The 18212-nt window shown below is 38.2% G+C and overlaps 1 protein-coding gene across 5 annotated transcripts in view; it reads left to right on the top strand.

Moving 5' to 3' along the window:
• The window catches only part of BMPR1B (bone morphogenetic protein receptor type 1B), a 402305-nt gene that overhangs the window by 48734 nt on the left and 335359 nt on the right, over window positions 1-18212 (top strand). The window lies entirely within an intron of this gene.

Genomic DNA, 18212 nt, shown 5'->3' with positions numbered 1-18212 from the left:
ACTTTTCTCATTATTTGATGATTTTATGTGGTGTTGTGATTGGATTTCTGTTTTTCAATTTATTTATGTATCATAGGCTTTGGGTTTGTGGTTACCATAGCATACAAGGATAACTTCCTGACTATATAACAGTCTATATTAAGTTGCTGATCACTCTATTTCAAATGCAATCTAAAAGTACTTTTTCTTCTTCCTTTATGTATTAGATGTCATGATCTGCATCTTTTGTGTATCCCTTGATTGATTTTATGTACAGTTGGTTTTGTTACTTTTGCTTTAATTTCTAACTTGCTTGGTAATTAATTGGTCTACTACCTTTACTGTGGGTTTAATTTTGCTAGTGAAAGTGACTTAGCCTGAGGAACATTTCCATATATAGCAATCCCTTTAACATATCCTGTAATTCTGGTTTTATTGTTATAAATCTTTGAGCTTTTGTTTATCTGGAAATTGTTTAATCCTGGTTTCAAATTTAAATGCTTATATTGCTGTGTAGAGGATTCTTGGTTGAAGGGCCGTCTGTTTCAGTACATTAAATATTTCATGCCACTCCTTTCTAGCCTATACTGTTTTCTGTTTTCTGTTGAGATGCCTGTTCATAGCCTGATGGGTTCCCTTTATAAATAATTTCTTTCTCTCTCTGGCTGTGTTCAGTACTCTCTCCTTATCCTTAATATTGCTATTTTGATTATTATATGTCTTGGTGTTGTCTTCGTGGGGTTCCTTTTGTTAGGGGATGTCTGCACTTCTATGACCCGAGTGTCTGTTTCTTTCCCCAGATTGGGGAAGTTTTCAACAGTTATTTCCACAAAGAGACTTTCTATCCCCTTTTCTCTCTCTTCTCCTTCTGGTACCCCTCTTATGCAAGTATTATTTTATTTGGATTGGTCACACAGCTCTCTTATCATTCTTTCATTCCTAGAGACCCATTTTTCTCTCTGTTCCTCAGCTTTGTTATGTTCCTGTTCTCTCATTTACATCTCATTGACTGTAGTCTACTTGCAGTAATCTACTATTCATTCCTTCCATAGTTTGTTTCATTTCACTTACAAGCTGGGAGAGTCTCCCTCTGCCTGCCAGGCAGCAAGTCTGACACTGCTCCTGGGCCGAGTGGGTTGGCTCACCAGCAGTGTGCACAGTGGGGGCACTTTTGAGCTGAATTGTCAATGACAGGGATAGTGTCTGGGGCTCATGAGATTTCCCAAACTGTTGGACTAAAGAAGGACTGGAGAGGTATCATACACCTGCCCTTTCTCCTGTGGAGAGAGCTCTGTCCAACCCTTGCCCCTCTGGCACCTCTCCTGCTGCTGGCAAGTCTTTCAAACTGCTACCCCTGTTTTGGGTCTCAGCAGGACCGGTGGAGCATGCCTGTTCTCCACAAGTGGCTGGAGTCTTAGACTCCTAGAGTGTTCCAACTGTCCTTGGTGTCCATTCTCACTAACTACCAGAACCCAATGCAATGTGGACTTGTGCTCCAGGGCCAGGTGTGTAGAATTCCTGAACACCTATCCCCTCCTACTCTGTTCCTCTTTCTCCCACCTGTGGACTGGGATGGGGGAAGAGGTTGGGTCCTGCTCCACTGTGGCTCTGCTACTTTACCCTTTTCTGTGAGGTCTTCTCTTCTTCCCCAGATGTAGGTGGTCTGTTCTGCAGTTTCCAGGTCTTTTCAGGTTGAGCTATATTTGCTGTAGTTTCTTCCTTTTGTATGTGTGTGGGAGGAAATTTCTGCCTTGCCTTCCTGCTCCACTGTCTCTATCACCCCTGTTGTGTTAGCTATTTTAAAAGCTCTACAGATGATTCTGTTGTTAACCTAGGTTTGTGTACACACACTCTGGATTATTTTTCTGTAATAAAGGCAGTACTGCTCTTTGTATTATTTCTTTTTTTATTACTTATTAGTACTCCCTTATACATCCCTGTTGTCAATTCATTACCACACCTTTGTCTTGTGTTTTCATTTATACTCATACTTTAGCCTTTTAAGTCTCCTCATTTATTCAACAAAGAATAATATCCAATAAACTGTTAACTATGCTAGGCACTGCTCTGAGTACTTATTATATTTAGCTGAGTTATTTGTTTGACAACTACATAGGATAGGTACTCTAATCACCCCCATTTTACACATGAGGAAACTGAGGTACAAAGGAGCAAAATATCTTGCCCAGGGTTATACAGTTGCTAAGAGGCAGTGCTGGATCTTCTTTTAGCTTCAGGTTACTCTCTCTGAAGTTGAGCTTTTGCTGTGTACCAGGGACTGTTCTGGGTGCTGAGATTAAAGCAGTGAATAGAATGGGCAGAAATCCTGCTCTTCGTAGTACATATAGTTTGGTGGGAATTCCTAAGGGTGCTCCTGATTTTTATTCAAGATATTTTCTTAGGAAATGCTTTATTTCTAAGCTATTCCTCTCATCCCATATAATTACTGATCACTGTGCATAATTTGCTCCAAGAAACATTTTATTAGTCTAGACTGATTTTGGTGGGTGGGTGTTGAATAAATGGACTTTTACAGAAAAAAATCCAACACCCATTCTTTAGACTTCCTCAAATCTGTTTAGTTCTTTCTTATATGGTTAGCCTTGGGTCAGAGGGTACAATTTTATAGTTAGAACTTAGTTTTCTCAGAGTGAAGGGTCCAGATTTATTTTCCCCTAACTAGAAAAACTCAAGTGTCCAGACCTTGATTTACCCTCATTCACCTTTACAACCTCTCACTGCAGCATCTCATTCTGACAGATAATAACTTAAGGAACTACACATTCTGATGCCAGCATTTCAGCAGGAGTTTTCATGTGAGTGGCAAAGAAGAACCGGGAGTCCCAATCCCTGTGATAGGTGGGGTGGAAAGTATTTTTAGCCTGCTGGCCTTTGGATCACTCCCCAAGTCACCACTAAACAGCTGCTCACTCTGTGTGTGTGTAAACAAGTTCTGTTCCCCCTTCCCAAGCATGTAGATTTGGGACCCTTATTCAGTCCTTCACATATATAGGTTTGGTTGTGACCTTTTACTCTAATCTGGACACTCCTGGGATTTTCAAGTACATGCTGACAGATTTTATGGAAATATGGAAGTATCTGCTTCATGGTGAGAAACAAACCTTTCAACAAGGAGCTCACCCAGTACTGCGCATTTGGACACAGTTGGTAGTACCTTAACAGTGGAACAGAATTCACTTAATGAAATCGTGCTTTTTGAAAGGCTGGCTTGAAAACATCGTAATCTGTTGTAGTTAGAAGAGTACTGGTCTTCCAAGAGGAATGATTCCTGAAATGGTCTGTCATTCTGAGCTGTCATTCTCCTTGGCTTTTGTTCTCCTGTTCATGCTCCTCAGCTCCAGCCAGTTTGTCTCATGATTAGTGAGTAGCTAAACCAATCAGCATGGCCTGGATTTATTATCAGTCTTCACTATAAAACCTTAAGATCCTTGAAACCTGGGAAGCACATCTTATTTAATATATTTTTTCAGTGCCTTGCCTAGTGAGGTCCATTGAAACTCTCATTATACACCTGTGGAAAGGTAAGGACAGCAAGAAGGAATTCTCCCAGGGTCTAGAGCTTGATGGTATGGAGTAGGAATTTTAACTCAGATGGTCTGATTCCAAAGTTTATGGTTTAACTTCACCAAAAAAAAATAAACAATTAAAGGTATTTAAAAACCAATATAATATATACCATTCCACAAAAAGCCTTTGTTTTTTCAGAGCTAATGTTTTGTGAATGACTTACCGATTAATGCAGTCTGACTGCTGTCTTTCCAGTGGGACTGTAAGCCCCTCAAGGGCGAGGGAGGGTACTTTGTTCATTGTTCATTCCCAGGACTATACAGAGTGTTCCTGAAAAAATCGTTTAAGTTACTTAATGCCTTATGACCAAAATATTTTTCTCCTAAAGATACAGTAATGATTTGCATCAACAGCAGAAGCCTATTCTCTGTCTACTGGAAGAGATCAGAACTTTTAGAAAGAAACTAACTTATTCTCAAAGGGCAGTCACACCTAGGATTCTTAACTCAGGCTGTAAATTATAACAGTGTCACAAGTGTAAATATTCTTTTAATTCTTACAGGTTTTAACAAAATTACATAGATTCCTACCCTACTTTATACTCATAATTTCATAAATTACAAGAGGTAAATTCATACTGGTTAGAAAAAAGCACCTGATTCATTCTACTTTTAGTACTAATTTCAGACAAATAATGTATGCTGCTAAAATTTGAGTTTTCAAAAATGTGGTATTCACAATAATTAGAATAATGGATTCTGAGAGAGATCATTAGAGCTCACAATGTGCTTTAACTCTTAGCAGCTGTGGCAGGGCAAGCCATAGTTATTCCTCAGGTTTTGCCTAGGAGCTTTAAAAGAATCTGTTTATAAACTGGAACCTATACTTAAGTGTCACTGGATTAACACTTCAGAATTTCATGTTTACACATATATTTCACAACTCTCTTTAAAATGCTTTAAAGCTGTCTGAGACTTATTTATGTGTTACACAGCTATACTGGGTTCCATAATCTATAGCTACTTTCTTTTGAAATTAAATTTACTGCCACAGAAAATTGTGGCGAAAATCAAGGCAAAAGGTGTAGCAACCGACTAATTGAAAACATGTATTCTGTAGCGAGTAAGCATTAGTAAGCACTTAAGAAGTCTTAGTAGTTTTGAAGTTTAATACTAATATTCAAAAAGTGATTAAAAAATTACTAAAGTCCTCTCAGAATTAGCTAGAATATATGTGTGTGTATATGTGTGTGTGTATGTATAAACATGTTTTTGTAAACTTTTGTAAATTCATGCAAAAGACTCAAGGTTTAGCTTCAGATCTTGTTGGAAGAGATTCCTGCTAATAGAGATCTTAAGACAATCAAAATTAATAATAGTACAGTAAAACAGCAGTACAAATAAGCTATTGCAGTCAATTCCATAAGTACCTATTTGCTAGGCATTGTTCTAGGCCAGGCAGTATGGATATAAGAACAAACAGGATACAAGTGTTAAATTGTATGGATTTAATTGTAAGCATACAATAAGGCCAAGGTTCATAAATGTTTTCTTCTGTGGCCTGGATAGAGCATATGTCAGCAGCTAGTTTAAAAAACAAAACTAGATTGTCTTGGTAAATTAATATCATGTGCATCTATTCAGGTGGTAGGTAAGTGAATTCTCCAACTCTCCTTGCCACTCCAGAGTTTATGAGACACTCCTTTCTATATACTGGTACTAAGCTCTGGGTAACACTTCATTGTGTGGTGATTGCTTATCTGTTTTTACTGGACTGTGAGCTTCTAGAAAGCAGAGACCAGTCTTATGTTTACATATAGATCTTCCCACATTTAACTGTGGTTGGATAGATGAGTAAATTAAGTAAGTTGGAAGGAAAGGGGGGAAATTGACAAAAAGGAGAAGAAAGGAGAAGAAAGATGGACTGTGTAAAGAGAGAGAGAGAAATATGAGAAAGAACAGGAGGTGAGTGGCTGCCTTTCTTTCCGGTCCTCTTCAGGTGAGACTCCCAGTGACCTGCTGTCCAGGGGCTGGGAGAGGGCACAAGAGCAGGGCCACAACAGCTGGTGTGGCTGCAGCCATCTCTACAGCTTGTGAAAAAGTTACTACTATGAGTTTGGTACCTAGATGACTAGTCTGGATGCATTCCAGAAATACACTTCAAGCTAGGCAGTTGGGAACCATTTGTCTCAGGCTACTAAACAGCAGGTTACCTCAGCAGCTGCTGAGCCCAGTGCAAAGATAACACAGCGTTTTTCGTGCAGTGTTCTTCAGTCCAGTGTTCTTTCAGCGTTGCTGGGGGATGGCCCTGTAAGGGGGGCTTTGAATGATGATCGCATTTTAAAGGGAGATGATATATAAAAGCACACTAAGATGTATACAGAGAAGTATATATAGAATTATATTTTTGCATCCTGGTTGAAAAGCATTAACATAAAAAAAGAGGTGTTTTCAAGTTAATTTTTGTATAAGTGTTTGGCAAGGATTCCCACAGGCAGCCACTGTTTATGCCATGTTGTAAGCTTTCCTGTTAACCAGAAATTCTTTGAAATGCTTAGTAGAACTATTTCAAAGTCATTTGTTGTTGAGGTTGTGGAACCCTTTTTCAGATCACATATTAAATTTGCCTCACTGAAGAACAACATAAGGTCTTAAAGAATTCTGAGACAAACTCCTTTAAAAAATTTCATTGGAAGTAGAGTGGAGTGGGCAACACAAAGGAGTCTGTCTTGTCAGTGGGTTTCAGCCCCCAAGCAAGTTCTCTATGGATTCAGTGTGACCAAAGAAAATGACAGTAAAATGTTCTTGGGGTGAAAGGGTTATACCCAACTTTATTTCCATGGTGGCAGGTCAATCACTAAAATCCCGTTCACTCAGAGCGAGTTTGTGTGCAGCAAGCTGGTCTCTTCCTCTGGGCCTCTCTGCCTTCACAGCTGTCCTCTGGGCCTCTGTCCTCTGCTCTGCTCTCCTGCAGCCTTGCAGCCATGCCACTGTGTCACCCAGAACATTGGGTAGAGCTCTTTATATACAGTCAGTAGTATATATTGCCCACACATGTGTAGTGAGCTAGCTGACCAGGGCCAGGTGAGAATGTATTGCCCACACATGTGTAGTGAGCTAGCTGACCAGGGCCAGGTGAGAATCCTGGCCACAGGAACCTTCACTGTACCCACAGGGTCCTTTGCAGTTGAGGCACTGATGAAAAGTCAGCGTGGCTCCGTTCACTTCCACACTCTCCTTAGGGCCACCTAAGGGTTGGCGGGTGGCTGCATGTGAGCTGTGGGGAAAGCTGGGACAAAGCTGGGTTTTAGAACTGTGCTGTGGGAAGCTCTGCATCCATGAAGGGGAGCCAGCAAGTGGCTGGAAAGAGAGTCTTGGAGACAACTAGCAAGGGAGAAGGAAATATTGATCATAGTTTATGAGAAAAAATAAAAAGACCTGAGGACTCTGTACTGTACACACAGCCCAGCCTTTCTCAGTGCCAAACTGCTGGTCCTACACTTATTCTTGGGGCTGGTTTCTACCTCACATATAGAATAGAGAAAAGGTTAGATGTGCCTGAGCAGTCTACATATTAAAGAATAGTGTATCTTAGTGTCCTTTTAGTTATTTATTTACTTTGTAAATACAATTTTCTTTATTAAGGTATTATTGATATACACTCTTACGAAGGTTTCACATGAAAAACAATGTGGTTGCTACATTCACACATATTATGGAGTCCCCTCCCATACCCCATTGCAGTCACTTGTCTGTCAGTGTAGTAAGATGCCACAGAGTCACTACTTGTCTTCTCTGTGCTATAATGTCTTCCCCATGATCTCCTCCACACCGTGTGTGCCAATCATAATACCCCTCAATCCCCTTCTCCCTCCCTCCCCACCCTCCTTCCCCCACCCCTCCCCTTTGTAACTTCTTGTCCCTTGTTGAAGTCTGTGAGTCTGCTGCTGTTTTGTTCCTTCACTTTTTCTTCATTGTTATACTCCACAAATGAGGGAAATCATTTGGTACTTGTCTTTCTCTGCCTGGCTTATTTCACTGAGCATAATACCTTCTATCTCCATCCATGTTGTTGCAAATGGTAGGATTTCTTTCTTTCTTATGGCTGAACAGTATTCCATTGTGTATATGTACCACATCTTCTTTATCCATTCATCTACTGATGGACACTTAAGTTGCTTTCATATCTTGGTTATTGTAAATAGTGCTGTAAAAAACATAGGGGTGCATATGTCTTTTTGAAACTGGGATGCTACATTCTTAGGGTAAATTCCTAGGAGTGGAATTCCTGAGTCAAATGGCATTTCTATTTTTAGTTTTTTGAGGAACGTCCATACTGCTTTCCACAATGGTTGAAATAGCTTACATTCCCACTAGCAGTTTGGAGGGTTCCCCTTTCTCCACATGCTCGCCAGCATTTGTTGTTCTTAGTCTTTTCAATGCTGGCCATCCTTACTGGTGTGAGGTGATATCTCATTGTGGTTTTAATTTGCATTTCCCTGATAATTAGCAATGTGGAGCATCTTTTCATGTGCCTGTTGGCCATTTGAATTTCTTCTTTGGAGAAGTGTCTGTTCATATTCTCCGCTCATTTTTTTAATCAGGTTATTTGCTTTTTGGTTGTTGAAGCATGTGAGTTCTTTATGTATTTTGGATCTTAACCCCTTGTCAGATATGTTGTTTATGAATATATTCTCCCATACTATACGCCTTTTTGTTCTGCTGATGGTGTCCTTTTTTCTACAGAAGTTTTTAGCTTGATGTAGTCCCATTTGTTCATTTTTGCTTTTGTTTCCCTTGGCTCTTTTATTGTATATTAATTGACCATATATGCTTGGGTTTATATCAGGGCTCTCTAGTCTGTTCTATTGGTGTATGGGTCTGTTCTTGTGCTAGTACCAAACTGTCTTGATGACTGTGGCTTTGTAGTAGAGTTTGAAGTCAGGAAGCATAATATCCCCAGCTTTATTCTTCCTTCTCAGGATTGCTTTGGCTATTTGGGGTCTTTTGTGGTTCCATATGAATTTTAGAACTATTTGCTCTAGTTCGTTAAAGAATGCTGTTGGTATTTTGATAGGGATTGCATTAAATCTGTAGATTGCTTTAGGCAGGATGGTCATTTTGACAATATTAATTCTTCCTATCCATGAGTATGGGAAGTGTTTCTATTTATTGTTATCTTCTTTAATTTCTCTCATGCATGTCTTATACTTTTCAAGGTATAGATCTTTCCCTACCTTTGTTAGGTTTATTCCTTGGATTTCATTCTTTTTGATGCTGGTGAGACTTCAACACTTCATTCACTCCAAAGGACAGATCAACCAGAAAGAAAATAAGTCAGGAGACAGAGGCACTGAAAAAAACACATTACAACAGATGGATCTAACAGACATTTACAGAACTCTACACCCAAAAGCAGCAATTGTGAATGGATTTGTTTTCTTGATTTCTCTTTTTTTAGTTTATCATTAGTGTATACAAATGCAATAGATTTCTGTGTATTAATTTTGTATCCTGCAACTTTGCTGAATTCAGATATTAGATCTAGTAGTTTTGGAGTGGACTCTTTAGGTTTTTTTATGTACAATATCATATTATCTGCAAATAGTGACCGTTAAATTTCTTCTTTACCAATCTGGATGCTTTTTATTTCTTTGTGTTGTCTAATTGCTGTGGCTAGGACCTCCAGTACTAAGTTGAATAAAAGTTGGGGAAGTGGGCATCCTTGTCTTGTTCCCGATTTTAAAGGAAAGGCTTTCAGCTTCTTACTGTTAAGTATGATGTTGGCTGTGAGTTTTTCATATATGGCCTTTATTATGTTGAGGTACTTGCCCTCTATGCCCATTTTGTTGAGAGTTTTTATCATGAATGGATATTGAATTTTGTCGAATGCTTTTTCAGCATCTATGGAGATGATCATGTGGTTTTTTGTCCTTTTTGTTGATGTGGTCGATTATGTTGATGAATTTTCTAACATTTTATCATCCTTGCATCCCTGGAATAAATCCTACTTGATCATGATGGATGATCTTTTTGATGTATTTTTGAATTTGGTTTGCTAATATTTTGTTGAAGATTTTTGTATCTATGTTCATCATGGATATTGCTCTCTAATTTTCTTTTTTTGTAGTGTCTTTGCCTGGTTTTGGTATTAGAGTGATGCTGGCCTCATAGAATGAGTTTGACCGTATTGCCTCCTCTTCTATTTTTTGGAAAACTTTAAGGAGAATAGGTATTAGGTCTTCACTAAATGTTTGATAAAATTTAGTGGTGAAACCATCTGGTTCAGGATTTTGTTTTTAGGTAGTTTTTGATTACCAATTCAATTTCGGTGCTGGTAGTTGGTCTGTTTAGATTTTCTGTTTCCTCCTGGGTCAGTCTTGGAAGGTTGTATTTTTCTAGAAAGTTGTCCATTTTTTCTAGGTTATTCAGTTTGTTACTATATAATTTTTCATAGTATTCTCTAATAATTCTTTGCATTTCTGTGGTGTCCAGCATGATTTTTCCTTTCTCATTTCTGATTCTGTTTATGTGTGTAGACTCTCTTCTTTTCTTGATAAGTCTGGCTATGGGTTTATCTATTTTGTTTATTTTCTTGAACAACCACCTCCTGCTTTCTTTGATTCTTTCTATTGTTTTATTCTTCTCAATTTTATTTGTTTTCACTCTAATATATATTATGTTCCTCCTTCTACTGGCTTTGGGCCTCATTTGTTTTTCTTTTTCTAGTTTTGTTAATTGTGAGTTCATATGGGATTGTTCTTCTTTTCTGAGGTAGGCCTGTATTTCAATATACTTCCTTCTTAGCATGGCCTTCACTGCATCCCACAGATTTTTTGTGGTGTTGAATTATTGTTGTCATTTGTCTCCATATATTGCTTGATCTCTGTTTTTATTTCATCATTGATCCATTGATTATTTAGGAGAATGTTGTTAAGCCTTTTTGTTTTCTTGGTACAATTTATTTCTAGTTTCATACCTTTGTGATCTGAGAAACTGGTTGGTATAATTTCAATCTTTGTGAATTTACTGAGGCTCTTTTTGTGGCCTAGTATATGATCTATTCTTGAAAATGTTCCATGTGCACTTGAGAAGAATGTGTATGCTGCTGCTTTTGGCTGTAGAGTTCTGTACATGTCTGTTAGATCCATCTGTTCTAATGTGTTTTTTTCAGTGCCTCTGTCTCCTTAATTATTTTCTTCTCGTTGATCTGTCCTTTGGAGTGAGTGGAGTATTGAAGTCTCCTCGAATAAATGCATTGCATTCTATTTCCCCCTTTAATTCTATTAGTATTTGTTTCACATATGTAGGTGATCCTGTGTTGGTTGCATAGATATTTATAATGATTATATCTTCTTGTTGGACAGATCCCTTTACTATTATGTAATATCCTTGTTAGTTTCTTGTTACTTTCTTTGTTTTGAAGTCTGTTTTGTCTGATACAAGTTCTGCAATGCCTACTCTTTTTCTCCCTATTAGTTGCATGAAATATCTTTTCCATCCCTTCACTTTCAGTCTGTGCATGTCTTTGGGTTTGAAGTGGGTCTCTTGTAGGCTGAATAAAATAGATCTTGCTTTTTTATCCATTCAGTGATTCTCTGTCTTTTGATTGGTGGATTCAGACCATTTATATTTAGGGTGATTATCGATAGGTATGTACTTATTGCCACTGCCTGCTTTATAATCATGGTTACCAAAGGTTCAAGGGTAATTCCCTTACTGTCTACCAGTCTAACTTATCTCCTGTTGTATGCTATTACAAACAGAATCTAAGGGTTCTTTCTTTTTTCTCCTATTTTTTTCCTCCTCCATTCTTTTTATGTTAACTGTCATATCCTGTACTCTTTTCTATCCCTTGACTATCTTTGGAGGTAGTTGATTTAATTTTTCATCTGCTTAGCAATGAATTATTCTACTTTCTTTACTGTGGTTTTATTTATTCTGGTGACAGCTATTTAGCTTTAGGAACACTTCCATCTATAGGAGTCCCTCCAAAATACACTGTAGAGATTGCTTGTGGGAGGTAAATATTCTCAGCTTTTGCTTAAGTGGAAATTGTTTAATCCCTCCTTCAAATTTAAATGATAATCTTGCCCAGTAGAGTATTCTTGGTTTGAGACCCTTCTGGTTCATTATGTTAAATATATCATGCTACTCCCTTCTGGCCTGTAAGGTTTCTGTTGAGAAGTCTCATGAAAGCCTAATGGGTTTTCCTTTGTATGCAATCTTTTTTCTCTCTTTGGCTGCTTTTAATAGTCTGTTTTATCCTTGATCTTTGCCATTTTAATTACTATGTCTTGATGTTGTCTTCCTTGGGTCCCTTGTATTGGGAGATCTGTGCATCTTAATGGCCTGAGAGATTATCTCCTTTTCCAGAGTGGGGAAGTTTTCAGCAATTGCCTCCTCAAGACACTTTCTGTCCCTTTTACTCTCTTCTTGCTTCTCTGGTACCCTTATAATGTGAACATTGTTCTGTTTAGATTGGTCACATAGTTCTCTCAATATTCTTTCATTCCTAGAGATCCTTTTTTCTCTCTATGCCTCAGCTTCTTTGTATTCTTATTTTCTAATTTCTATTCCATTTACTTCTTCTCCACTGTATTGAATCTGCTTTTCAGCCCCTCCTTTGTATGTTTCATTTCTGATACTGTATTCTTTAATGATTGGATCTCCATCCAAAATTCATTCCTGAGTTCTTGAATATTTTTCTGTATCCCCATGAGCATGTTTATGATTTTTATTTTGAAATCTCTTTCAGGAAGATTGATAAGTTCAGTTTCACTTTATCCTTTTTCTGGTGTTTGTGGGATTTTTGGTTTGAACCAGGTTCCGTTGATGTTTCCTGTTTGTATGTGGCACCCTCTAGTGCCCAGAAGCTCTGCTCTCTAGAGCTGCTCAGCCCTTGTAGTGATGTCAGGAGTTGGTGGGGAGTGTTGCTGGTGCCTGGGGGGAGGAAAGAGCTGTTTCCTGCTTCCCAGCTGCTATGCCTGCATCCATAGCCAGAACCAGTGGGCCGAGGACACAGTGTAAGCCTCTATGCTTTGTGTTTTTAGCTGCCATAGGTGGAGCTTTCCTCTGCCTTGCCTGACTCCAGGGCAGGAGCTGCCAGTTTGTGAGCCAGTGTGGGCTGGCCAGGAGGAAGGTGCAGCAGATTGCGTATCATGGTGGGGGGCTTTGGAAGTGTGTAGCCAGCCACAGGGATGGGGTGACTGAACCTACTGACTGTTCCCAACCTGCTGGGCATAGTGCCTCTGGACAATTTTGTCTACCTGTCCTTTCTCCTGAGCAGTAAGCTTTGTGCAATCCTTGCTACTTTAGCAGCCCTCTCACTGTTCAGAAGTCTCTCAGACTGCCTGCCTTTCTTTTATTCCAGAGCAGCCAGATGTGGATTCCTGTTTTCCACAAGTGGCTGGAATCTCCATCTCTCCAGGTATTCTGCCTGTCTTAGCTTTCCAACTCCACTAATGTCTAGAGCACCATACAATGTAAGTCCACGTGCCCAGAGAAGATCTCCAGGGCTGGTTGTTCAGCAGTCCTAGGCCTCCACTCCCTCCCTGCTCTGTTTCTCTTCCTACTACTGGTGAGCGTTTGTGTGGGAAGGGCTTGGGTCCCACTGGATCACAGCTTTAGTATGTTTCCCTGTTCCATGAGGCCTGTTCTCTTCTCCAGGTGTATGCAGTCTGGTGCAGCCTTTCCTGTTACTCTTTCAGGATTGGTTGTATTAATTATATTTTCATATTATATGTGGTTTTGGGAGGAGGCCTCTTTCTCACCTTTCATGCCACTATCTTTAATCTCACCTTTTAATTGTTAAAATCTCTTATGGTGTTTCAGTTTCTTTCAGCATCACAGTGAGGTAAAATCAAATGTGTAATTGAGCTACTAATTCAAGTGTTTCTCAGTTTAAACCAGTTTTGTTTGGATTTTGATGCATCAATCAATTTACTACATAATTAGCCTGATCCTTGCCAACATTTTCCTGAAGAGCTATACAGGAGGAAGCTGAGGAATACTTCCTCCCTGTCACTTTCTTCTCTGTAGCCTCCCCAGTTAATGAGATGACTCCCTTTTCTGGGCTGGTACACAGCTCTGTAGGAGCATGTATTTTATGATATATAATGTTCAAATTCCTGTCCAGTTTCTGTCTTCTACAAAATTTCCATTATTGAATGTTCTACATAGGTGTCATTGATTCAAATTGACATTTTTACTTCATTGGTGTATCAGAATAATTTTGTATATGAAGATAAAATTCCAATTCAAATTGATTTAAGCAAAAAAGGAATTTATAATCTCCCATAAGTGGATGCCCATGTACGGTGGTACCAAAGCTGAGAGATGCATTGTTGAGGCTCAATAATATCACTGCAGACCTGTTCACTCTAGTCACTGACATTCTCCATTGGCCTCATCCTCTGCCTGTGTTGGCATCACACACCACCTTCAGATATGAGACCATTTCCAGAGGAAAGCAGATACTATCTTTTATTATGCATTTTCTTATTATGGAAGAAACCTTTCCCAGAAGCTCCATGGTGTACTTGTCCTGACTTTTCATGGGTGAGAATTGGGCCACTTGCCCCTTTCTAAGTCATCACTGACAAGGGAAATGGGTGACAGTGCTGAATCAGACTTACTATTTGTGTTGAAAGATATGTTTGAGAGTGAATCAGTGGCTACTAATAGATAAATCTATAGTGACTGTGTACAAATGTCACAATGCTTTGCTGAATACAGAAGCAAAATGGATTTCATTGCTTGTGAATGAAAATACTTTTATAATAAAATAAAAACAAATCTCATAAGTATACATTTGTAGAAAATTAAAATAATACCATAACAGAGGGAATTTTTTTCTGGTTTTCTAAACTTCGGAACTGGGCATGTCTTAACATTTCTTTTTTTATTTCAGGCCTTAGTGTTAGGATATTATTTTTTCCCATTCCTTTGGTTTACTGGGACTAGATCTAAAAGCTCTGTTTATTTGCATTAAAAAAAGATGTTTTAACAATAATTTCATGAAAAGAATGTGATACCATATTTTATTATTTTCTTTGATCACAGCCAGTCAAGAGGGAAATGAATGAATTAGCAGAATCATACTGCACGTAGAAGTTAGATTTTTGAAGATACACTGTGAAGCATAAATGAAACATTAGTTTCTTGAATGGGCTAACTACAAATCTTACATAAAGCTTTTGCCTGCAGTCTATTGGTGGAAGAGTTGAGAGCTTGTGAAGAATGTTCAGGTTAAATAAGGGTCGGAGGCTGTTGCAGATGTTACGCCTCAGTCAGGAGCCATCATTTGCACATCTGCACAGTGGGGGGCTTCTCAGCTGGCAGAAAAGCTCACTGGAGTTCAGACTGCTTCCAGACACACTTCCTGCTCACTCTGTTCTCTTTCTGGCTGTGCTTTCTGCTGTGCCCTTGCTCTCGTTTGTTCAAGCCATTTTCCTAGGAAAAGTTCTTGTGATTTCAGATTTTCTTGAAATATATTAAAAAAATGGAATCATTGAAATTCCTGTTAAAAAGTTGTTTACTTTTACATTCAATTACTGCTACCATTAGTAGGGTGATTATAAAGGGAACCTAGTAAATGTATTCTTTGGGGAATATCAATGAAGGAGGAACATCTGGAAAGTTCTGTACAATAATAAAAATGGAAACAGATGCATAATCGCTATGCTGCCTCCTGTCAGAAGTCTCTGTTACTAGTAATTTGGGAAAATTTTATTCTGCCTGCCCACAAGGAAATGTAAATATATACTTATAATATTAAACTGTTGAAGCCAAAATGAGGAGTTTTATATTAGTCTTACAGATTTCAGTGAACAAGCTTACATTTCCACTAGTAACAATTTTGCCATAAAATATAGGAATTATAGAAACTTTGATATGAACTTGTCAAACAGATGTAAATTCTTTAAAATAATTTATAGTGTTTAAAAATACAGAATATTATTACTTTCAAAATGTTACAATTATAAAAATAAGCCAAAAATACCGAATTCTAAAAAAAAAGTATCGTGTTTTTAGGAAGTAATTTTTCTAATGTGAAATATAATCTAACTTGGCTCATTAAATAAATACTATGCCTAAAGTGGCATTCTATATAATAGTCGTTCACTTTGCTCTATTCCTGACCCCTCATTGTCTTTCTCTGGTCGAGTTGTTTTGAGACTTGAGCAGCAAAAGCCCCTACTTTTGTAGGGTGACTAGTTTCTCTGTCTCTGATAGTAGATAGAATGATTGTATTATATAAGGTCCATATTGTCCTTTGGAAATCTAAATAATCCTTTTAAAATAAAGTTTACATAAAGAACTTAACTCTCAAACATATTATTTGTTTCTGGGCTGTTTCCAAATAACTGCCTCTTAGTCATTAATAACAAGTTGAACAAATATGTCAAATACCAGCTGTGTCAGGCACTGGGGGAGTCCCTAGAACAGACAAAAATCTTTTTTTCCTCTCAGGGAGCTTATATTCTTTAAATCCTATTAAATATTCATGGATACCTTCATTTAGAGTTAACTCTTTTCTTTCTTTTTATCCCCCTAGCAATTCATTTCTTAGCTTCTGACGTAGCTATATTAGAAAGTGTCTGTACTATAATGTGAAAGATTTAAAATATGTATATTTACACATGCAAGTTTTGTGATTAAAAGGAATAAAATGAGAAAAGATGCTAGATAAAATGCACAGGGTGCATGTATAAGTTACCACCGAGGCAGCGCAGTGAAATGGAGAGATGACTGGAATGTGAGTCAAAGACAAGTCATCACTTAGTTCCACGAATTGGTGACTCATGAGGCTGTTCCTTTTCTCCCTTAATTCATGGGAACACAGAGACATGCTTGCCATATCAGATTCACACAAGGTGTTTGTAAACACCAGATAAGATCAGGTGTGAGAAAATATTTTAACCTGATCGTACTTAAGGTCTTCTGTTTCATTGCTTAAGCATTAGTAAATGTGAATAAGGTGGATCTGTGGCTTTCAGTATTTCAAAAAATGGTGCGAAAGTATGCATAACTTCTAATTGGTTAGTGTTTGAGCATTGTGTGATCTTGACATTTGCTTCCCACTAAGAGCTACAAAAGTTAGTGTTGCAAGAAATGATGTACTTGACTGGATGAACTGCGCCTGATCGCAAGTTGAGATGCCATTATTTTATTTGGGCAGGAATGATACAGGATAAGAAGTTGGATGATTTCCAGGAAAAGAATTATTTTCTGCTGAAATACATTGGAAGGAAACAGTTCTAAAGTCAAATGGAGGTTTTCCCAAAGTGTATTCTACAGAGCATGGTAAAATGTTAATGATTGATTGCTCTTTGATTAAAGAATTGAAGGGCTTAATAACATTGTTTGATTAACAACATAAAGCTTTTAACTTACTGCAGGACTTTTCAGAGCTTTTAATATATTAATGTGTAGAGTGAAATTTTGAGAGGGAATGCAGAATATGTGGCATTCTCCGGCAGCATTTGAGAATGCCTCTTTCCCCCAACAGGACACCTAACAGCATACGAGGGCATTAGTCCTCAGTGTGTGGTCCCAAGACCAGCAACTGCACCATTACATGGACCCTACCTGAAACCTGAAGCAGATTCTTTGAAGGTGGGCCCTGCAGTCTGTGTTTCAACAAGTCCTCCAGGGGATTCTGATGCATGTAAGAACCACTGTACTGGGTTTCTGGAACATAGTTTGTAAAATACACATCTAATGAATTTAAAGCATGTATGCTTTTAAAAGGAACTGCTGTTCTGAGTAGTGACATTTAGATCTCAAGTTTTCATGCAGGTCTGTGTGTGTGTGAGAGAGAGAGAAATCATAAAAAAAAAAATCTTGCCAAGTAGAATAGGTGTGGTAGAATGAAAAAGGTGTTGAAAGTTTGATTCAGGATTTAGTAAAAGTGGAGTTGGATTAGCTTTAGATTATGTATCTGGCCTTATAAGCCACACCCTGACTACTTCAGATTTATACTCCTGTGAACTGAAGGAGTGCGTATGTGCACATTGTGGATTAGAAAGTAGAATTTCTCAGGATTTAAATTTTCATAAGGAGCTGTGCCTTTATCCTTTTTTCTTATTAAAAGCTTCCTGACCCTCTCAATCTTTTTCAGCAGGTCATAATTTCCTTAGGAAATTGTTTTGGCAATTGTTCATTGGCTGTTGCATAGGTGCTTCGTAGGCACTGTGCTAAATGCTGGACATAGAGAGGTAAATGCTATGCTGATCATCACAGGGCTATTGTGTATGGGAAGGTATTGGCAAGGAAACAGGTAGTGCCTAAGGAGTGAAGTGATCTGGCCAGAAAGTCTAAGATGTTAAGGGAGAAGGAGGGGCACATATTCTAGACCTTGGGCCTCATGGAAGGTTTTTTCAAGGAAATGTTGATGTGATAGATGCAGTTTATTATATTGCACAGTGATTAACTCGAAAAAATAGTGCAGGACTATTCTAACACATTTCTGTATTTTGGAAGGAAAAATTTGGAAAGAAGTATAGTAGTTTAGAAGCATATCTGAGCTGTGGGAAGTTCAGCATGCAGGATAAAATTCAGTGCATCTGTCTTTTGTAGGTGGAATTACAGAAAAAAGACCATAATTATCCTGAATATGAATTTTTTGGGAAATGAGATTTAATAAAATAAATATGTGGTTATGGAGTTATCTAAGCCATTCTGATTCAGTGATGTGTTTAG

The sequence above is a fragment of the Manis javanica genome, chromosome 5, assembly GCF_040802235.1.
Source record: "Manis javanica isolate MJ-LG chromosome 5, MJ_LKY, whole genome shotgun sequence".
Taxonomy (NCBI): Eukaryota; Metazoa; Chordata; class Mammalia; order Pholidota; family Manidae; genus Manis; species Manis javanica.
The sequence above is the reverse complement of the archived record's forward strand: the minus strand, read 5'-3'. Positions and strand labels throughout refer to the sequence as shown.